This window comes from Falco naumanni, chromosome 5, assembly GCF_017639655.2.
Source record: "Falco naumanni isolate bFalNau1 chromosome 5, bFalNau1.pat, whole genome shotgun sequence".
Lineage (NCBI taxonomy): Eukaryota > Metazoa > Chordata > Aves > Falconiformes > Falconidae > Falco > Falco naumanni.
In genome coordinates this window covers 37,564,034-37,587,376 of record NC_054058.1, presented here as the reverse complement: position 1 = coordinate 37,587,376, position 23,343 = coordinate 37,564,034, and the positions used below count along the sequence as shown (strand labels likewise).

Here is a 23,343-nt window from a genome sequence, read left to right as displayed (position 1 = left end):
GAATCACTTCTATTACAGTGCATCAAATCACTTTTTTTTTGGGGGTGGGGGGAGAGAACAATCACCAGCTTAAAAGTGTTACACAATTACAAATATATCATTGAAAGTAAAGTATTCCAGATGAGTGGTTTCTCAAGGTCAAGAGGTAATTTGTTTTCAATTTTTAGTAGAAATGTAATGAAAATCCTTTAATTCTGTTTCAGAAAGATAGGGGACTTTGACACCTTAAAGATTTTAATGCAAAATCTTTTTCTTGGCTCTTCTGAGCTATCATTGTAGAAATTAGATGGAACAAAACTGTAGTGGTGGTGTTTTTCATTCATATAATATGAACTTTGCATGTGAGAGTCCAAGTTGTTGCCCTGCAAAACTGGGCCAGGCTGATGATACTGATCTGCTGAATAGCTTTTCATCCCAGTCCTTTTCAGAGGTTTAAATGAGCCTTCCTTTATGTACAGTGTGAAACTTTCATTCACTTGTAACTGTTGCCAAGCTAGTACAGCCCATGTAATCTCTGCCCTTTGATGAAGCACAGGGATAATTTTGAATTGGACTTCGCTTTCCATGTATTAAACATATGAAGAAAATGACATTTTAGGGGTTTGGGTCACTTAAAAGTATACCACAAAATATTAGCTTTATTACATGGCTTAGATAGTCCCCAAGAGACTTTCTCTACTGCAGTCAGACCATTTGCTGGGAACTTGGAGAAAGCAAGCAGGCATTTGCTGTGAGTTTCCTACACTTCTCTAATTTTGCATCAGTTAGTTTTCAAGGGTAGGGTTCACTTCACAGGCATAGTCATGTAGAGCCGTTTTAGGTGCTCTAGAATGTATTTCTGCATCTCAGCTGTGATTCCAGGAGGGCACTGGCATCTCTAGTTCCTGTGTTACGTCTGCTAGCTTCATGCAGATTCTTGAGCATCAAAACCAGCACTAGTTGCCTGTTGTTAGGCTACTGAGTCTCATCCTTTGTGTTCCTGAACTTTTAAATTTACCAGTTTACTATAATCTCCATCTCCGCATCCTGTTTTCCTTAAAAGTTGGAAGGACTGAGCACTTCAGAACTCTTCAGGTGAAATGCAACATTGTAATTCGCTTAAACTAAGATGCATGTGTTTGGGTAATGGAGCACAAGTAGTTCTGTTTTTCCCCATCAAGATACACTACTTTCTCTGTTCTGTGCTCTCATAAATTTGAATGATTTGATATAGGAAATGGATTCTAGAAGCACTGTCTAAAATTTTTGGTGATTGATGTTTTCTAGAAACTATTTTCAAAGGAGCAGCATTCTGATCCTCAGCAAAAATGCTGAAGACCTGAAATAGATCTTTTTGCTTTGGTTATTTGGGGGGTTTGGTCATGTTTATTTAAACATCCTTATGAAAAAAGACTACACAAACAGTGGCATTTGGAATGAACTTGCAACTTGTGGAATTTCCTTAGAAGCAATGGATTTATTAATGAAAACTTTTCAAAATTAATTCACTGTCTAAATAATGTTCTTAAATAATAGGATAGTCCCTTACTTGGTAAAATACGTCCTTCACAGTGTTACAATGGCCCTAGGATCAAGAATTAAACCCAGGATATTCAGAGTCAATGTTAAGCTTCACAGAATATTATGCCGGATTTGACAGTCATCTAACCTTACCTTTTCCCTCAAATAATACCATGTACTCTTACAAGAAAAGCATTTCGTGTAGTTTTGTTCCAATATTACATAATGTGTATTTTCAGATATGAGCAATCTTTCTGTCATTCTTTATATTACTTGAAAAGTAATGATTTTGTGAGGTGTAGATTTTAAGATTATGAAATATGTTCCATATCCATTGTGAACTGGAAATACATTGTCTTCCTATAAAAGCATAAGCTAGATAAAAGCTGTATTCAAAATAAATTTATTTGCTTTTGTATTTACTTACATTTGTTACTGAGTCTTCTGCTTGTACCTGCTGACTAGCTAAAGCTTTTTTCCTAAGAAAATCCAAGAGATGAGACTCTTCTACATGACTCTGTCATGATTCCTGACTTCTGGCAGTAAAGTTTACAGAAAAAAACCTCATCTCTATCTCACTTTACGGTCAATAAAAAACTGAGGCAGGCGATAATTCTGATTTGATGAGGCTAAACTATTGATCAGTAGTGGAACTGAAATGGAAACATGCTCATCATAAGCACCAGTCTGGTGCTTTATTCTCCAGGTCGTACTACCTTGTACTGAGGGAAACTACACATCCTCCTCCATGGTTTGTCGTTGTACATATGCATACACACATAAACAAACATACATGCACTGTGGGTACAAAACAACTATTAGGGTAATCCCAAAGTGTTACTTTTGGGTTGTCCCCACCCCCTCTGCAACTTTATATGATTGTGAGGAACAGTCATTTGGTGATTTTATTTTATTGTTTTGTTTTGTCCAAAGTCATATTGCATCCATAGGGACATGTATGTGTTGTCCTGCAGCAAACAGGCAGACTTTGCACTGAAACTACATTGTCTAGCAAGGCGTAGAGAGTTTGTTGCTACTGCGTTATAGTCCCAAAGATTTTTCTTTTGTTCGCTCGTTTTTTTTTTTTCTTTCAGTGCCTCTCTGCTTTTACAGACTGGTAGATCTTTGGTAGTGACGTTTTGCTCATGTTTTGCTCAAGTTTGGCATATGGAGACTTTGGAAGCTCCAGGCCTTTGGCCTTCACTGTACCTGGGATCTAATGTAAATCTTTGCACATTCTCCCTGACTTGACAGATGATGAGAATGTATCTGATTCCACTCAGAGCTGAATTCAGTATGCACACTATCTGCTTCATACCACCTTCACTGCCAGGGTAACCTGGAAGATTATGGACTTAGTAGTATTATGGATCTTCATAAGAAATTAAAGCCCTTCCTGTGGAACACCAAATTTGAAGAAGTCCTGAATAGAGAAGCTGAAAAAGCCACACCTTCAAAAGCAGAGAACAGTTCTCCAGAACAAGATGATCATGCAAGAGTCTGCGTATTTTGACTTAATTTTTGAGACTGCCTCTATGCCTAGTCTGTTTATTGATTATCTTTCTGGGAAGTGTAACTTTTAGAAGTGAAGGAAGCCTTATAAACAAAATAGTTATAATCTTTCATGTTAAATGTTCTGTTGCTTTTTAGGATTTGATTCTTGGCATGGGAGACTGTTACTTCCTTAGGTGTTCTATGAAATATTCTGACTATTCCACTGCCCATGTGACTTTGAGGCAGAGAAATGGATCGCACCCATATAGTGTCTTGATACCCACCTTAAAACATGTTTCAGATGTTCTTCAGAGTTACGTTCAAGGATATCTTTTAGGATGGTCAGACAAAGGACATGCATCACTCTCAAGTGAATATGTGGTGGGGATTATGAGATACTGCTTCAGTCACAAGGAAACTGCCCTTCCCACATGAGAGAAAACCTGCTTCAGCTTGTCTTGTCCCATTTTGTAATTTTCAATGGCACCATCCTCAACCAGAATTGGAGGGGCAGACATGCGTTACCAAGACAGGTGTATGTCTCTTTCAAGCCTTCAAACAGATTTTCTTACCTCAAGGTAATTCTGATAGGTATAGGAAGTTTTTTCCTGTTACTGTGCAGATGAACACATTTTCTGGACAATGCCAGAGGCAAGGCCTGTCCTTGCTGTCCTCAGACAGTGCAGGAGATATCTTTTTTATAGCAGACAGCTGATTTGGGTTCATTGCTTTATCACAGGAGCAGCACAAGCACCATGCTGCTTTTTCAAAGGCAGACCAGCTTGCTGGTACTTCTGCCTTGTACTTTTAGCTTAGATGTTGGGAAGCTTTTGGCAATACAATGGACAGAAAAATAACAGTGGACATTCCAAGATGAAATATTTGGTGTGCTGCTGTGATAATCTTATCCATCATAATTTTTCTATTTTTCTCAAATTACTTGGTAAGCCACAGCAAGTTATCCACATTGTTTTTAAAAAAATACGTAACTGCCATGTTATTTGTCAGCCTATAGAAGAGCAGTTCTTTTCTACATGGTGTTGAATTGCTTTTGTGTATTTAATTGATCTATTTCCTCTGCTCTATTTGTGATGGTGTAGTAGAGATGTAAACTCTGTCTCTGCCCTAATAGCTTAGCTTGAGTCCAGATCTTTAGATGAAATCTTTTTTTGTGTGGCTGTTAGTTTGAGGAGTGGGGGAGGGAGAGTTATTGAAGAGGGTCCGCTGTGGAGAGTCGGCCAAGTCACGACAATCACACCAATATGGCTACATGCTGTGCTCACTTTATTAAACAAACAGGTCATATTTATAACTTAAACTGACCGCTCACCAGACTTTACACACAGATGATTGGATAAAAGTCTCTAGGCCACGTGGGGTCCGTGTCGCTGACTGGTGAGCATGCTGCAGGCGCCTTAGAGTGTGCCGATGAGAGCGTGTTGATTTCACAGTTCCCAGGACTTGCTCTGCACCTGGCTTCTTGTTTGTGCATAGCTTGTTTTCTTTCTCCCACTGCTTGTTCCCAGGACAATTTGAAGCTGCTCTGCAGCTTCAACTAACAGGCCTGGGTTGTCCAACCCAGACAATGGTAACATATGTCTTTAAAAATCCCTCTACAAGTTATGGCAGGCATATATGTAGTTCAAGTTGTGTTTTCACTGACTAGGATCTCTAAAGAATTATTCTAAGTTTTCTTTCTTCTTGGTCACAGTACTTAACCTTATTTGCAATGTTTCCCTTGATATTTTTTTTTTGAGCAATTAGTTTCAAGTGCTGAGGCATCTGTACATATATTTGTTTGAGTCTTAATTTTTATTTGTGCTGAACCAAAACTTCATGGATGTTTTCTCAGTGGGTGGGTTTTCATTACAAAAAAACCCACAAACATTGCATCTACCCAAGAACATCCAAGTTGAATATTGGATTGTTCCAAAGCTTGCAAAGGTGAATCAGTTAAGGATGGTCGTAGCCTCTCTGTTCAGTAGAAGCTGGATCCATTTTCTGGAGTATGTCTCTCATTAAATATTTTCTTCAGGGCAGCCGTTTGGAATTAGGTTAAATATCAAATGTCTAAAGAAGATACTGTGATGAGTAGAACATGATTCTTTTCAGAACCTCCCCACGTAATGTTCTGAAAGTAGTCCATTGGTGAAGTGAGGTGACTGTGGACTTCTTCAAATATAAATCTATAACCATTTAGAAAAGTTTTATCAGTAAGTGAAATTTGTTCAGATGCAGATTTTTCACCATCTCTGGCTTAATTTTTTGACTTCCTAGCAGTTTTAAAGGAAGACAGAGGTCACTGATAGACCTAGGATGGCTTAGCTTGGGACAGCTTGTGTATTCACTGTTGTTCAGCTGCACAGATTTTTGTGCAGCTTTCTGAATTTTTCTGGTTTGCAGTGACACTTCAAGACAAATTTTTTGCTAGTTTTGGTTTATCATTAAATACCTCCTAATATTGAACAGCTCAGACACATTTGTGGCAGTAAAATTGCCCTGATGAGCCAAAAGCATGAGGTTATTTTTAAATTATTTGTTGTTGAGCATGGAGAAGGGGGTGTACAAGGACACAGAAACTGAGTTCAGTTTTGAGTATGTGGGCATACATGATGGAAAATGCATCTAGACAGCTTAGCTTAAGGAACTTCACACATAGGTAGGCCCATACCACACACACATAGTTGTGGCTTGAGTAGACAGAAAATTAGCTGGAAATAATCTAAGCTATGAAACCAACATTGCTTAAGGAGCCCTTGTAACTTCCTAGTTCTAGCTGTTTCTTCCTAGCCTTTGCTATTCTATTCATGATGTTGGCACAGCAAGAAACTGGATCAGAAAACTGGTATGAAAGGCTGCTGGGGGGAAGCTGGTTCAGTAGCTCACTGCTGTGAGTTTTTTTCTGGTTTTGGCTGGGACAGAGTTAATGTTGTTATTAGTAGCTAGTGCAGTGCTGTGGATTTGGTGTAAGAACAGTGCTGATAGCAACAGCTGAAAACATCAGTGTGCTAGGTAGTGTTTGTACTAAGTCAAGGAGTTTTTAGTTTTCTTGGGCCTTGCCAGTGAGAAGGTGGGAGGGGACACAGCCAGGTCAGCTGATCTGAACGAGCCAAAGAGGTGTTCCATACCATGGTATGTCATACAGAGTATATATAAGCTGGGGGAAGAGTAAGGAAGAGGACGTTTGATGTTAGGGCATTTGTCTTGCCAAGTAACTGTTAGGTGTGATGGAGCGCTGCTTTCCTGGAGATGGCCAAGCATCTGCCTGCCGATGGAAAGTAGTGAATGAATTCCTTGCTTTGCTTTGCTTGTATGCGTGGCTTTTGCTCTACCTATTAAATTGTTCTTATATCAACCCTTGAGTTTTACATTCCTTTCCCAATTCTCCCCATCCCTCTGGGTGAGGGGTGGGTGAGCAAGCGGTTGTGTGGTATCTAGTTACCAGCTGGGGTTAAACCACGATAGTTTTACAAACTGTTCTGTCACCATAGTAGAAATAACATGTGGGTGGAAATGAAGGGCTGAGGAATATGGGTGTAGGATTTGTCACTGCAAGAACATGCATTGATCCTTTACTTCAGTGTCAACAATCCTGTAAATACGTGTGGTAACTGTAGAACAGAATTTTCAGTGGTTTCGGGGAAGGGATCATATTTTATGGGACAGAAAAATGAATTCTTGGTTTCCAAGGGCATTAGATAATTTTTGTGTGTTGAAGTTTAGCTTTTGGTTTGGAGGGTGTTGGAGTCTAATCTCTCTTCATGAATTTGGAAAGTAGTATTTTTATGTTGGCTTTGCAGAAAGCTGTGTCCATGTAGAATTACAGTGAGAAAGACCTATAAATGTGTGGAAGTTGTGGTGGTAATGTGAGGTGGTTCTTTCTCACACTGTCATTTTGTCTGACTGAATAAACACTCTTGTATTTCCAAGTCTTGACTTCTGTTGAAATGCTTCTTGCCTTACGTCTGTCTTCATTTCCTTAGCTTACTCAAATACTTTGTAGAACATGAAGAAAGCCGCAATCAGAGAAGCAAACTAGATTTTGTCTATTCTTAAATTTGAGCACGTAGATGATTCTTCTTTTCTGTTGTTGAAGTCTCAGGTCCTCTAAAGGGTTCTAACAGAAGCAGAATTTTTTTCAACCTTTTTGAGGAAGATCTTCCAAGAAGTGCTGGTAGACCCTCTGCTGTAAACCTCCTCTGCTTAAGAGAGAAACAACTCTTCCTTGCCTGAATAAGAGTAGAAAGATGGAAGAACTTGAACGGAATGAAATAGTTACTCAGCTCTTCTGAAGCTAATTTCTCATTAAGGTGCTGATCAACAGGATTCCGCGGCAGAGTAAGAGGCTGTAAAGCTCATTGCTTACTCTTCCTATTAACCTTCATCATCTTTGTGCAGTTTCAAAGTGAACCAGAGCTGTGTCATGCCAGCAATGTCAGTCCCGTTGCATCCCATTTGAGAAAGAACTCTGATGGCTAGTTTTGGATCTCATGGTTTAGAGTCTGGTACTTTGGTAATAGGCTGAACACACTCCGACTCTGACAAAGGATCTCCACTGAACAAAGCAGAGGTGTCTAGGAGCCCCTTGTGAAGTCAGTATTTTGAACATGCGTAAGTCTTCAAGTTAAAAAGAGCGCTTGAAAGAATAAACCCAGAGTCCTGTCATCAGAGAACTCCTATCTCAAATTCTGCTCTACATGATAAAAAGAACTGGGAAGGACTAAATTTGGATCTTGCTAAGAAGCAAAAAATATGCAGCCCCAGTGTTGCGATTTAACCCCAGCCAGCGACTAAGTACCATGCAGCTGCTTGCTCACTCCCCCTCTCTACAACACACCCCCCCACCTGGTCGGATGGGGAGTGGAAGAGGAAAAAGGTAAAACTCATGTGTTGAGATCAGAACAATTTAGTAATTGAAATAAAGCAAGGGGAAAAAATATAATCAAATGATACACAGAACAGTTGCTCACCACCTGCTGACCAATGCCCAACCAGTCCCTGAGCAGCGATTGGCCCCTCCTGGCCAACTCTCCCCCAGTTTATATATTGAGCATTCTTTAGTATGGAATAACCCATTGGGTAGTTTGGGATAGCTGTCCTGGCTGTGCTCCCTCCTGGCTTCTTGTGCATCTCCTTTTTGGCAGAGCATGGGAAACTGAAAAGTCCTTGACTTGTTTGCCAAGTAATGCTTATTCTAACTAAAACATCAGTGTGTTATCAATATTAGTCTCATACTCAATCCAAAACACAGCACTGTACCACCTACTAAGAAGAAAATTAACTCTATCCAAGCCAAAACAGGACACCCAGCAAAAAGGATAGAAAAAGGATTGTCCCCTTCTTCAGCTACTCTGCGATGGAGAGTGAGAAAATCCACCAAAGTCTGATTGACAAACTCAATGAGATAAACAGCAAAAGAAGCAGTTTTCTGTCACTGTCATGAGGATTTTGCTAAAACATGCTAAGCGGACTCTGTTTCTCTCTATTAGCATCTTGGAGAGAATATCCTAACACTGTCCATCAAAGTCTACCTCCAGTTCTGATCCAGTTCCAGAGAGAAAGGTACTTGGCAGGGCAGAGTGTGTCATCCTTATCAAACTATTCAGTATTAAAAAAAACAAACAAAACAGTGTTGGTAAGGACGTATCTGCAAAAGTGGAAAAGCATTCTACTCATCCAGTTGGTGGTAGAGTCCTCATTCAGTATCATTCTTTTTTAGAATAAAAAAACTTCACATTTGGCATGAAGGCTTCTTCCAGGCAAAAATGAAAGACTGATATGTATTATAATTATACTCTTTAATTCAAAGTAAGATTCTTTATCCCTCCACAAAATGTATGTGCTGATGCAGAAAAAAGACCTATTGCCAAGCTACCTCATAAACAGAATAAAAAACTGGTATTTTTCATTATTTCAAGGGTTATCTGTGATTTACACTATTGTAGCCACATTTAGTATTATAATCACTTCATTTTTTGGACTTAGCATACTAGCATAAATAAGTAATCCAGCATCTGCTAAAAGGTGGGGGGAAATTTAACCATTAATCTAGGCTTGATGCCAGAAAGGAATCCTCAGATTCTGTATTTATAGTGAATTCAATTTTACACTAGTTCATTGCCATTATCATACCTGTGAGGTCTTGCCATTTGAGGAAGAATACTGTGAGCATTTTAGGTTTGCTGTATTGTTAATTAACATCTTAATGTCATCCTTTTGGATGGCTTATTTTTGAAGGGTTTTTTTGGAATCAAAATGTCACAGGTATAGAGTGTTCCATTAACAGTTTTCTCATAAATGGGTGTGAGGGGTGTCTATCCACTATCCTGGCATACTGTCTCCAGTACTCACAGAAGACTTCACAGAAATGTGTATTATTTTCAAGGGAGAAAACAGAACTTACCGGGAAAGTTGTCCGCTCAAACCAAATAGTTGTTTTTTTTAAAATGACCATTCAAGGATCAATAGTTTCTTGTGCAGACGGTTTTTCACTGTACAAGATTTTAAAGAAGCTAGTAACAGCTTCCAAAGAAAACTGATTAGAAGGATTCTTGGGAGGTTATCCAGTTCAATCTTCTGCTACCCACTCCTCAGTGTTCTATTATTTAGCAAAATTCTTCCCCAAGAAGGTCCCAAAGTGACAAATTAATACGACCTGGTTAATAGTCACCTTTTGGTAAGTAAGATAGTTTTGTCATCACAAATACAAAGTTGGAGAGAGATGGTCACATATACAGAATCATCAGGAGAGTCTGGAGTTGGTCTGCAAAATGATCAGGAAACAGCTCAGCTATGTTATGTGCCAGCTCGTGAAGAAAGGCTGTATACTGATGTCTTCAGTCATTCAAAGAGAAATTTAGCCTTTGATTTTTATTTTTTTTTAGGATAAGGTGAAACTGCAGGCCTTTATTTACAGGAAACAAGCAAACAAGCATTGTGGCTTGCTGGTTCATCAGGCGAAAGTCAGCCTCTGGAGGAGCTATACTCGAGGTATTACTTTTGTTTTTAAAGGTTTCAGAATAGAACCTTTGTGGAGGTTGAGCTATTACAACTGAACTTAAATGGTCAAAATTTAAGACAGCTTTCCTTCGAAGTTTTTATACCATTTGTCAGTAGAGAGGTACTCCTGAGTATAATTCATACTGTATGCTTCTGGCATCCAACTCTGGGTGGCATTTGGGAAGCATTGTAGACAAGAAAAATGAAGTTTATTGTAGGTGATCAGAGTGGCTCTGTGCAGATATATTTTTCTCTGTATAATTTTCTATGGAGTTTGGGAAGGCAAGCAGTCTAAAACAGCTGTATAAATTCTACATGTACTTCTGTGTTTGGAATGATAGTGCTCCTGGATTGTTGCTTCATCAGCTGCTTTTCTCACTCCTACAATGGTAAGATTAAGGATGTTTTTTGTAGAGCTATTTTGAGCTCTTCAGACAGCAGTTTGGAGAAGTCTTTTATAGACCAGGTATTAACCTCTACTGAACTTGCTGGCAGTATCACTATAGCCTGGCCATTGTTTTTTAGGTCCAGGCTCAAAATATTTGTAGATGGTAGATTTGTAATGTAAAAACATTGTCAAATAATGTATCAATTAAGCTAAACTTGCAGCTTCTTTTTTTGGTATTGTATACTACTGTGAACACTAGTTTGATCTTTTATGCAAACTGTCAATGCTTTGTGATTTCATAATGTTGTCTTGTTTATTTTTTAAGATTTGCACTAGCAAGCAAAACAATTACATCATTACTAGAAGAAATGTGGTTTGCTTTTGTTTACTTCCATCTTTTCCACTTAGGAATGCAACACTGGTATTGGAGGTGTCTCTAGACCTGCCCTTTCTGAGCAGGAGGAAGCAATGGTCCTAGGAGGATTGTATTTCTAGATGTATTTCTCTGGTTCACTAGGCTAGTATCTATGATCTTCCCAGTCAGCATCAACAAAACGTTGCTGGCTGGCTACTTCTGTCCCCAAGTTCACTGCCAGCTACCATGCACAGTTGATGGTGTTGAGTGACTGCAAACTGAGACTCATAGCTGTCTTTGAAAATAATTCCACAGGGAAAAAACTTAAAACCCATCGTCCTAGGTGTGAAGTTTAAAGCCAGGAGTGCCTTTGAGCATGTGTCTTGTGCGTCCTGCATAATTGCAAGCCTCATTGGTGTCGTTAGTCAAAAGCCTTTTAACTCAAGACATAGAAATACTTCTGGAAGTCTGAGCTGATCTTAAGCTGATCTCATTTGAGGCCTGTATCTTATTCTAAAAGGCAGAGGCCTTCATTTTTCAGGTGGAAGATCACTGCAGTCTTCTCCTTTTTGTTTGTTTTGGTTTTTTTTGTTTTGTTTTTTCATTTGTATCCTGTAAGAATCCAAGCCCAAGAAAACCTGCAGCCTGCTGTGTTTGAGAGGACATTTTACGTACAACATTTTTCTACTTTCTTCTTCAAGGACCTTTGTCTAAGAAATTGAGGAAACACAAAGATGGATTCTTTCTTGGTCATAGAGAAGAGATGCCTTCAGACTATAGATTTTAATTTCATTTTCTTATATTTAAAAGTCCACGTTCTTTTGTAATATTAAAAGTAAGCTGTAATTCACAGAAAACACTTCAGAATCCTAGTACTACTTTTGCTACAGGTGTGACTGTTGACATTTGATCATCCTGCAACAGAAAATGATAAATGCAAGCTACTTGGTAGCTAGAGCACCTTGTTTGTAGAGGCTGGTGATTGCAAGGTTAATCCAAGTGACATAAGCCTTGTAAGTAACCAGCTTCCACTGAATAATTTTAATGATCTTTATGGTTTAATGATCACAGAAATACAGTCTTCAAAGGGACCTGTGTCAATATGAATTTGCAAGAAAAATGACTAACTGAAGGAAAGCTTTTTAATAAAGAGATAATGCCAAAAGTATACTTAATTTGCTGGATTACACATGCAGCTGAATGAAGCAACATGCCGGATTTCAGAAGTCCTCCACAGAAGTACCTCCATGCAAAAAAATTTTTAGAGTGGATTTTATCTAGACTAAAGACTTTAAAATGTCAGCTGCAAGCATCCCATCAAACCCTCTCTTGTCAAATGGGTGAAAAAATAGCACATGTAACATTAGCCATCCTTTACCCTTATCAAGGCGTTTGGGAAGGACACTTCCAGCTAGAGATGGGCAATGTAGCTATATCATCTTTAAAATCATGGGATTTCTTTTTCCCTGAAGATGCTTAATAATGTTCTGGGAAATAAGGTCCTCTAACTGATCTGCCAGGCAATCCTGCCTTCCTGTGAGAGAGCTCAGGTAGTGACAGCAAAACAGCAGTGGGGTTTATATATTCATGGAAAGAGAAGAACCAAGTCCTTCTTTCAGAAAGCCATTATATCTGGATCGTGAAGCAAGGTAGTGTTCTCTGACTGGTATTTCTGGGAGGTTATCCAGAAGTGTCTCTGAACCGTCGCTTTCCTTGAAGACTACAGTTCATATATGCCTCTCAACCCAGAAGATCCCAAAACAAAACAAAGGCTGCAATAAACTTAAAATTGATCATGCAGTTTCTGTACAGACAAATTAACCACTTCTCAGTGTCTGTCTGGTTGATGTGGTCTGGCAGTATCCACCAGAAGGGTCTACTGTAAGTCCTGAACTAGACTTAATTATATAAGAAATAAAAATTGAAACCCTCTTTCTCTGCAGTGTTTCCTTTGTCAATCTGATACTGCTTTGAAATGTTCTATGACTTTCAACTTGATAGCACGATACAAAACTCTGTAGTTGACTTTATTAAGATTTGTATTGCAAGTTGAGGAAGTGCAATAGCTGGATCACTTTTGTCTAAATTTTTTTTACTCTGCATCCTTGAGACATCTGTGTAACATTAGTTGGATTTGTCATCTATTTCAAATGGTTAACTAAGCAGTTGCTTTTTTCCCGTGATCAATTTTAGGCTGTGATTTGATGAGCCTAAAGTGCACGCATGATTCCACTTAATTTAGTATTTCATAAAAATACAGCTATGTACAGTTCTCATCCCAAAAGCCTACACCTAATTATTAGAACTTCATCCTCTCCTCTTCAATCCTTATTGAACCCAAAGGGAAATGTCATGGCATATAGTTCACGTAACAGAACCGTTACTACAAGACAATCTGTGGAATACTTAATGCTTAAATGCTGCTTAATAAGGTCAGGAGAGAGTTTGTGAGAACGGGAATCTGTATGAATATTGACTATAAACTATTTGAAATGGTGTTGCATAGCAATGGTAGTGCTTATTCTGCTAGAATTCTGGAAAACTCATTGCCTCTGAATACCATTACTGTATTCAAAGTGTGCAGAATAACCGTACGGGGCATAGGATGCTGTGCTGTAAGGCATTGTTCAGTAAGAAGCCTCTCTGGGTTAGATGACAATCTGTGTGGACAGTCTCTCAAGGAGCAGTTACCTCATAGCAGTATTATCTGCAGAAATACACTGACTGCATGGATTTTTGCAGTCTCTTTTCTTTTTCTGCCACTGTGGAATCTGCTGCTTGATATCTGCATGTTGGTAGAGTCACTGAAGATTATTTGGATTGGTCTTTTTTTTTTTTTTTTATAAGATAGGAGAACATGTATAGGTTCATGTGTGATATTCTTTGACTGAGAGGGTTCAGTCTCATTTATGGACTATATGTATTCTATAAATAGAATAAATGTAGATAATATGCTAAGTGCTCTGGGGTTTGAATTTTTTTATTATTGTTGTTACTATGTAAGGCTCTAATTTATGTTCTTGCTTACCTTATAGTGGAGAAACTAGAAATCAGAAAAGGAAAGACAGTTGCTGAAACTGAGTGGGGTTTCTGTAGCACTACTATAACTTTTTTGCCACATGAAAATATTCTAAGATATTTTATCTGCAGTAGATACACATGGATATTTACAAAAGCATAGCAGACAAGAGGTTTTTCCCTCTTTCTGCTGCTTCCCCCCCACCTCCCCCCTTTTGCTCTGCCTTTGACTTTTTTTTGACTCCCTAACGTGCAGACTTGGGGGAAAAGTCTGTATGGGAGAGGATCACCAAAACAGAATTGCATAGGCAGATTCCTGTACATAAATAAAAAGCACTCACCGGTGCCTGAAAAACCAATTCAATTGCATTTCATAAAACGGTTGTGAAAACTTCGTTTTTTCATTTGGTATCTGATGTTACATAATCAGTACATTATAGAACTTTAGAAAGGGAGAAGAATGAGATGGGGTTATTAAAAGACTGTTAGGTTCTGGTGAATATTCCCAAATGGCAAATGTCAAAATTGAGATGAAGCTAAGAGATGTTGCTTAGCAACTGTGGTAGTCTCTGGTGGCCACAGGTGAATACAGTGAGTGTTTACAGCAGCAGTGCTGCTGTAAAGTTGATTGTGAAGAAGGATTTCTAAAAAAGCTGGTTTTCCTCATGAAATTCAGTAATGACTTCTTCCTCATTCCGATGAATCTTCAAACTGCCTTTGTCAGGGATGGGAAACAACAATGTGGCAATAAATGTGATTTTGCAAATTGATGATTTCCTAGTGGTAAACAACACTCTGTATAAAGTATGTTGGTATTATGTTTTGTAATATCTTAGCAGTAAACTCTAGTATTTCTGTTCCTTGACTTGTCCTTCAGAATTCGAGGCAGGATTATACTGGATTACTTGTACATAGGCTATTGTAGCAGAACTGGGAGAAAAAAATATTAACTGTATCAAAGGATAAATTGCTTTCAATACCTTTTTTTCCTGTTGCATCAGCTGTAGTATCCTCTGTGACCCTTGCAACGCTCCCTGCTGCGTATCTATTCAACTGTATTGTGTAGTCTTAGAGGTTCAGCAAACCCTACTGGCAGCAGCTTCACTTTATCTCTCCCTTCACTTAAAGATTTCCTAGTGCAAACATATTTTGAAATAGAATTTCTTACTTAGGCAGCTTGTGAACTGTTTTGAACATTATTTGGAAATGAAATTTTGCAGGTGGAAGATTAATATGAGTAAATGGAATGTGAAGGTTGAAACCTATATGTGAAAGTACAGTCTAAATTTGCAGAAATGTTAACAGTACTCATTTTAATCAAGTTTTGTAGGGGTGAGGATCTGAATCAAAAATTCATTGCATTTCGTTGCACTTCCAGTTCATCCTGATTTTTTTTTTTTGCTTCAGTTCTTTGAATTTTTTAAAAAACAACAACAAAACAACCAAAAAACACGCAAAGAAGTGCTATGTTTTTGACAGGCACTTTGAAGTCTGTGTCAGTTGCTCAGTATCTTCTAGTCTGGACTTGTGAAAATACCCTTCCCTTTGCAGAATGGTGTCCTGGTTTTGGCTTAGAGTTAATTTTCTTCTTAGTAGCTGGTACATTGCTGTTTTGGGTTGAGCTTGAGAATAACTTTGATAGCATACGGATGTCCTAGTTGTTGCTAAGCAGTGCTTACTCTAAGTCAAGGACTGCTCAGTTTCCCATGCTCTGTTGGTGAGCAGGTGCACAATAAGCTGGGAGGGAGCACAGCCAGGACAGCTGACCTGATACCCAAAGGGCTAGACCATACCATGGAACATCATGCTCTGTAAAAATTGGGAGGAGTTGGCTGAGAGACACTGATCGCTGCTCTGGGAGTGGCTGGGTATTGGTCAGCAGGTGGTCTGCAGTTGTACTGTGCATCACTTGTTTTTCTTGGGTTTTATTCCTCTCTCTCCATTTTCTCCTTTTTCATGATTATTTTTATTTTAATTATTAAACTGTTCTTACCACAACCCCAGGTTCTACCTTTCTTCCTGTTCTCCTCCCTGTCTCATGGGGGAGGGGTGGTGGTGCAGCAGGAGAGCAGTGAGCAAGCAACTGCATAGTACCTAAGTTCCTGGCTGGGGCTGAACCACAACAAATGGGATCTTTTAAGCCTTGCAGTGTACCTTGCCCTTAAAACAATGACATTCATAGTAGTGTTTATTTGACATCCTGTTTAGCTACATTTTTATGTAGGGTATTCCTAAATAAAAACAAATTCTGCTGCATACCCTCTCTTCATCACTTCTGCTTCACCCTCAAATATTAAAAACACTGTCTTTGTCTACTTGCATCTTGTAGAATTTTGTAAGATCCTGTTAAACTTGGTATTCCTTGAAATGTCTTCAAGTATATTTCTCTATATTTTTATCAACAGCATTTACTGAATGAATGGCTTATTTTATCTCACCATGTCACAACAGTACACAGTCAAAAAATGAATTCAAGAAGAAGATGCTAAATGAATCTCTAATCATATTGGTTGACTAAAGAAATGGAAATCGGGTACTTGGAATTCAGCTCTCAGGTCTGATAGAAGTCTTGTGTTATATCCTATAAATTATAAATTACATTTCGGAAGCAGAGTCTTCAGTTTATCAGTGTTTTGTGTATCTGACCAGAGGTGCTAAACAACCTGAGTTTTTTTTTCCAGGGAGGAAGCTGGCTAAAGATAAGTTCACTGCTGCTTATTTCAGTGTGATCTCATACTGACTGCATATTGTTTTTAAGCTTCCATATACAAGAATTATATTTAAAACCCTATGTAAATAAAACTAGATCCTTAAGTTCACAACCTAATTACCATCTTCTAGACTTTCTATTATAAGCCAACTGATCACATTTGCTCCAACCATATATATCTATATAAATATATGGAGTATATAAAATATATGTGTGTGTATGCATATAACATAATCAGAGTAGAACTTTTAAAATGGTTTAGCTTACTAGTAGAAGATTGTGTAGCTTGAAAGGTATCTTCTTAATTCTGCAGCTGTGTCTCTCTTACTGAAGATGTAGCATTCCTGCAGAGGACTGGTGGACTAGTCATCTGTCCATCTTCTAAAGGTCCCATTTTAGAGGGTTTTTTAATGCCTAGCAGCTAATGCTGATCTTTTGGTCACAAAATCAGTCCTAAGGCAAAGTTCATAGAATAGCCCAGGCTGGAAGTCATCTCAAAAGATCATCTGGTAGGGAAGTCTAGATGCGATACCTAACACCCTGTCCAATCCCATCTTGAAAACCTCCAGTGACGGGGATTTTACCACACACCTGGGGAGGCTGTTCCAGTGAATCATTGCTCTCCCTGTAAAAAAAAAAAATAATAAAAAATTTCTATCTTGTATTGAGACACAAGTTCTTCCTTTATATGATTTTGTTGTTGTTACGCACCAACTGATTTCAGCCAAACTTTAAAGGTATCAAAACTGTAAAGTTGGCTCCTACAAGCTGTATGAGAATTGTTGGTTGGATAGAAGTAGAAGGAATCAAGTCAGTGTTCCTACTGAGGTACAGGTAGGGCTTTTAGACAGTCACTTCTGTTTAGTAGCAGCTGGCTCATCAACTGGCACATGTATAACTTCATAAAAGTCAGAGGACATGCTTTCTTTTCTTTCCTGAGAGAACTCCAAAGCCTGTATTGACAAAAGTAAGTTATGTAGAACTGGAAAAATCTCCTATTTTCTACTTTTGTTTGTTATTTTTTTAATGTGAAAATATGTAGAAAAGAATTCCTGATTTTCTGTGTATGTATGTTTTTTTCTGCCTGCTTGTTATGTTTTCTTACTCATAACCACTTTTTGAAGGTGGTCTGCAATGGTATCAACAGAAATAAAGCTTTTCCATCTTGCCTTTTTGTTCTGGACAATACCAGAGAGTAGAAGTGTAAATGCTTGCATTGCATCTTTTGGAGTCATTACTTATTTCTTCAGATAATACCAGTTTCCTTTAGAATAATCTAACCTCATGCAAGACCTGCCATTACAAACAGAGTCAGTTTGGCAAGTAACTAGTTTGCTCGTGTTTTACTGTTATTTTTGATCAAGACAAAGCATAAATGTAATGAAGGTAGGAGAGACTCAAGAATCGCACATTGTGTGCGGGTTCTTACTGTTGTGCTTGGTTGGTTAGGTTTATTTCTAGGCTTTTCATCAGATCTTGAGTAGGCCAGTTAGCATGCCTTCTCTATGGCTCAGTTCTCCATCAGTAAAGTAAGTGCAAAATGTATGCAAGCAGTAGAGAAATAACCCAGGTCTTTGTTTAGCAGAGGAGTCAGAAAGTATCAAGCATAATAAAAGTTAATTTAACTGCTGGCTCACTCTGGTCAGAATTTTTTTCATAATGCAGTTGGAATTCAGATTCCTATCTCCCACCTGTCTCTTTCTGTCCTGTCCATATCTGTGTCTCCCCTCCACCATGTTTTTACTTCCCCTACATGAACTAAGTGTTTTTCTTTCTCTGGCAGCTAAGTCTAGGAAATACTGGTGTTCTCAAGGAAGTGTGTGCAAGGACAGAAAAAATAAACAGGGTAAACCAGCTTTGTTTACAATTGGTTTTGGAGGGAAATTTTACTGGCTTTTTGTATGCATTAAAATGTATCTGTTTAAAGGCATTACTGTTGAATTCATGCATAACTTATTGTCTGTACCTGGTTTCAGATTTGGTACTTCAGTGTCTGAAATTCTTCTTTAGGGATTCAAGGAGTGAATGCAATCAGTTGAGATCAGAATGATCATATCTACAATATTTATTGAAAATTATTTTAGTATTATGTGACAGAATTTATGCATGCCTTGTTCAAGATCAATATTTGATACCTGGGTTGAAGACAGGTGTGACTGCAGGTAACCAGTCAAAGAAGAGACTCATCTAATCCAAACTGGTTTGCCAGTAGGTGTATTTGGAGTGCTGTGCTCCAAACTTCTCTACTTTTATGTGCTATTGTTTGAAGCTTGTGTCCCCAGATGGTTAGATGGGTCTTTGAATGGTCAGCTCTCCTGAGACACGAAAGCTGCATCAAATTTGAATTCCTACTGTGTTTATACATGACTTTGGCAACTTAGTACAACTATATTATAGTATGCTTAGGTTAGTTTCATTGTTGTTCTGTGTATTTTCAAATTATCTTGGACATTACACACTCTAGAAGTTATTTTAATCCCAAGATACTACATGCTGATAAGCTGCACAGGAAGGTAAATTTATTATTGGTATGTACTGTGGAGTCATACTGTACTATGTAATGAAAAAACACAAATGATTACCTGTAAGCTGGCTTTAATACTTAGTGAAGATGTTTAGATAAGCAAAAACTCCAATTGTTTGGTATGTGCCAAGCAGAGCTAGTGTTTGGGGAGTTTTATTCTGTGGGGTTTTTTCCTAATACTGTTTCTCAAATTGTTGGTTTTTTTTTAAATCGGTTTTCTGTCTTTGTAGCAAAAAATGACTGGGGGGGGCAACACACACTTTAATGCTGTCAACCTCTGTCTGCTAAAGATCAGAAATTTGAGTATTGAGATAATCTGTGACACCTTAAGGGGTTACTTCTCCCTGTTGGTCCTTGTCACAAATGACTATTCTATTTGATTGTCAAATGCAGACACGTGAATTTTGCAAATCATGTTTATGTAAGATGTAATTGGTTTTAGGCTAAGTCATTTCAAGCTTCAATAGTTATATCCCTTAAGGATACTCTGGCACACTAGACAGGGACTTTTCTCAGCAGTGTGACCTTTTTAGTTGATGCAATACTCACTTTGTGTTTGTTTGGGATAACTGAATATTAAGTAGAGCCATCCAAACCAGCTGTAGGTTATAAATATACTCTTCCTTAATTCATTTTCCTGGTATGTTTAAAATAGATACCAGGTAACTAAATTAATGGGTAATTCAAATAGATATGTGAGTAGAGAATTTCCACAGAAAATTTCTACAGCTCAAATGCATGTAACTCTGGCTTTATGTGACCAGAAAATCTTGAAAAATATTATGGAATAAAGTTGGTCATCCAGTTTAAAGCACCAAAGTAATGTTCACTAATAACATACTTCATGGTAATAAAGTCAGTTGGCAAAAAGCTTAGTGTCTATATATATTTATATGAGCCAGCATAAATAATTTTTTTCCGGTTTTTTAATAGAGATTTACACATACTGCAGGATGTTCATTGAAATGTTTTTAAAGGGATGGGCTAGTATGGATTTATGTATTTTCTGTACTAATACACATGGTATTGAATTCATAATACTGAGTATAATCAACATTTGTTATCTGTAATTGAGCATATAGGCCTGGAAATATTTAAATAAAATTGCACATTAAGAGCTTGGTATTGTCCACAGAGCAGAGGGCGATTTTGTCTCCATTTCTTAATACTCTGTCCAAAAGCAGTGTGTGTTTTGAAGTCCTTCCACCACTGTATAATCTAGCACAGCTCAAAACCAGAGGTTAAATTAGATCTTTAATCTGCTTCTTTACTTTATTTTGGAAGCTTTTGAGAAATAATTACCTAATTATTGTACCTGTTGCTTTTTTCAGAGTAGTAGTGATGAGCATTTAAAAATAATAAAGACATACACTTGAAGATATGAAATACTTTTTTCATTATGGGAACAGCTTCCTTGCCCTGTCCCTAAAAAGCCTGAATAACCAGATGAAGCTGACTTTATGGGACATCTGTAGTGCTTTGTCAACCTCTGGGTCTCCCATCCATTACAGCAAGCCCTTGACATACATTCACACCCAGAAAAACCAGGGCTGTTCTGTTGCACGTTCTGGTGCAGCAGCCCTGATGTTCCTGTGATTGTTTTGTCAACTCAGCTCCTTGAACTGGCTTAATAAAGCACTGATCCTACCAAACATAGCTCAGTGCTGTAGTTGTACAGGTAATACAAGTTGATATTGAAAGACTGGTATGCAACACACTAGTCTTGAAGCTGTTCCTCCGTCCGCCCCATCTTGTGCTGGCTTAACTGTTAAAAGCAGCTTCATGGTTAACAGCATCAGACAACTCATCTGGGCTGAGATTTATTTTACTTGCTGGGTTGTTTTGTATTTGCTGGGGTAAACTAAAAGGTTAGCTTCAACATGACTGAGGTCCCTAACCTGAATTCACATGCCAGTGCTTGCTTCATATTCTTGCTTTATTTCATCCTTCATATGCAAACGTGACTGCATACTGTGTAATGTAATAACATACTTTATGTGGAGTGAACGCAATTTTGTTCTTAATGTTCACTCAAAAACATTGATAGGAATAATAAACTTAAAAAAATTTAAAAAGCCAAGGACATTTTCCCATCAAGTGAGTGATTACTTTCAGAACATTCCTCTGGTCCTCCTTCTGTTCAGAAATCTTTGTCTTGGAGTGTATAACTGAGTTGACTTGAGTATATTAGCATTAGGTATGCGTCAGCACCTCAGAAATCAATAGGGCATCTCATGCTTTGCTGCTTGTTTAAGGTGCTGCTGATGCAGATAAATACAACTGTGCCACATACAACTAATGTGACATTATTTCAAAATCTGTACCTACTTGCATTGAATTTTAAGTGTGGCAAGAAGATACCAATGAGAAAAGAGTCTCTCACATGGTAACAAATCTAAGATGTTGCATTTGGTCTCAAAACAACTTGGGTAAATGGAGTATAGCGAAATCATTAAGTCATCTGACTATGCAGCAAGTATAGTGAGAAAAGGGAGGGGGTATGTTGAAGGTTCTAGAAAGGAAGAATACAGCAAGAATCAATACCATTTCTGGCTACTTTCTGTCATCAAAACACCCTTCAGAACTAGTTCTGTTGTTCTTAACATTTATGTCCTTGATTGGAACTACATAAAGAAACCATCTTGGCGATTGTTGGCTTTCTGTTTCCTGTTCTTCGGTCAGTTTAGCAGAGAATTGAAGTCTGCCAATCTGTGTCTGCAGAACTTGTTCGAAGCATGCTGAAGTTGAAGAATCTTCTATGCTATGATGACTTTTGGCTTCCTTCACTTTAACCTTCCTATTGGGATTTCTAGTTAATTTTTGTGATTGTTTTGTCAAGTCATTCAGAAGCTCTCAGCCATTGTCAGTGGTCACTGTGTGACCATCAGTGTTGGCCACTTTTCTTCCATCTCACCTTATTTAATTGTGACAGCTTTGTAGAAAACACATTTTTACATACCAGAGGTGCTTATGTATACTTTACATATCAGATGGTGCTTTTCCTGCTGCTGAAGTCCTGGATTAGGCAGCCATATATGTCCCATGTTGCACTGGGTGCTGCTGTCACCCATCTCGCTGTCTTGGCTTTCCACTTGCCTTTGACCCGTTCCATGAAATGGAAGCCTGGGGGCAGATGTGGTCAACAAAAAAGCCTGAAAACCTCTTTATTTGCTTCTGCTGCAGTCAGAAGAGTTTATGCTGTCAGTTCAGTAGTACTGAAAACCAAACTTGTGTAGGCAGTATCTGTTTTGTAGGTTGAAAATGGTAAAATACTGTACATGTAAATCACTGCTGTAGTTATTCATAATAGAACATGTATTTACATAATAACTCTAAAATGGTGTGCTGTACTTACCCCATTTTGTATGTAGGTTTTATTCTCAAGATGTCCGATCTGTTTACAGAGCTTCTTTTCTTGGTTCAGTTTACATGCATTCCCCTCCCCCCCCCCCCCCCTCCCCCCCAGTTTGAGCACACCGGTTACACGGGTGTGTCTCTGGTGACGCACCATTTAGCAAGGGGTAACTCAGAAGCCAAGAAGTCTGTAACTTCCCGTGTTTGAGTCCACATGTGATGACAATTCAATGACATCAGTTGCGGGTGAGTCAATTTTCACCTCACCAAACTGACATGGGATACCAGACAGATCAAGAAAAATTGTTTCTGCTCCAGCTCACTTTGAAATGAAGGTGACACCGAAAGATGTGCAGATTATAATAGTTAATATTTAGATTTGAAAAGGGAATTACTTAAGAATATTTTTTCTATTAAAAAAAACCAAAAACCACACACCAAAGACCCGTGAGAGTTCAGTGTGCCGTACCCGCACATAATGCCTCTGCCGCTGGCACAAAGCGGGAAGCTTGGGCGCCCCTTCGTTCCTCGTGTTTGCAGAGTGACCGTTTCCGGCGCCGCGCCGGCAGCTGCAGCGGCGCGGCCGCACGTTCCGCGGGAGGGGGCGGGCCTGTAAGTGCGTCTCGCCCGCGCCCGGCTCGCTGACGCCCTGCGGCGCTCGGTTTATTTTTAGTCTGTTGCTGGGTGGATTTGCACGGGCCCCCTGGCGTGGCTCCGCCTCGCGGCGGCGGATTTGCTTATGCAAAGCAAGTGTCCTGTAGCCAATCCCGAGCAGGCATGCAAATTCCCCGTAGTCTGCAGCCATGAGGCGAGAAGTCGGTCTGTGCTGGTCTGGGAGCTGGTGAGGGGCAAGATGGCCGCAGGGGCTGCCTGCTAGCCTCCCTCCCACCGTCACAGGAGAAAATGTGGCCTTTCATGTGGGAAAAAGGCAAATTGCCTTCTTGCCCCCAAAATCTGAAGATTGTAGAAAGTCTCCACCAGGCTTCAATTAAGTGAATTTA

At 38.8% G+C, this 23,343-nt stretch overlaps 1 protein-coding gene and 1 long non-coding RNA gene across 9 annotated transcripts in view; one reads left to right on the top strand and one right to left on the bottom strand.

Moving 5' to 3' along the window:
* Positions 1-23,343, top strand: part of LOC121089193 (activating transcription factor 7 interacting protein) — a 113,757-nt gene that overhangs the window by 26,457 nt on the left and 63,957 nt on the right. The gene's annotated exons all lie outside the window — the stretch shown is intronic.
* On the bottom strand, positions 7,963-23,050 carry LOC121089194. 2 transcript variants are annotated; one of them, XR_005828154.1, is made up of 3 exons: positions 22,812-23,050; positions 21,948-22,111; positions 7,963-17,089 (listed from the first exon to the last, which is right to left on the bottom strand). It is a non-coding gene; the product is annotated as an uncharacterized LOC121089194 (long non-coding RNA). The 2 variants fall into 2 exon arrangements; XR_005828153.1 differs by lacking the exon at positions 22,812-23,050 and adding an exon at positions 22,344-22,687.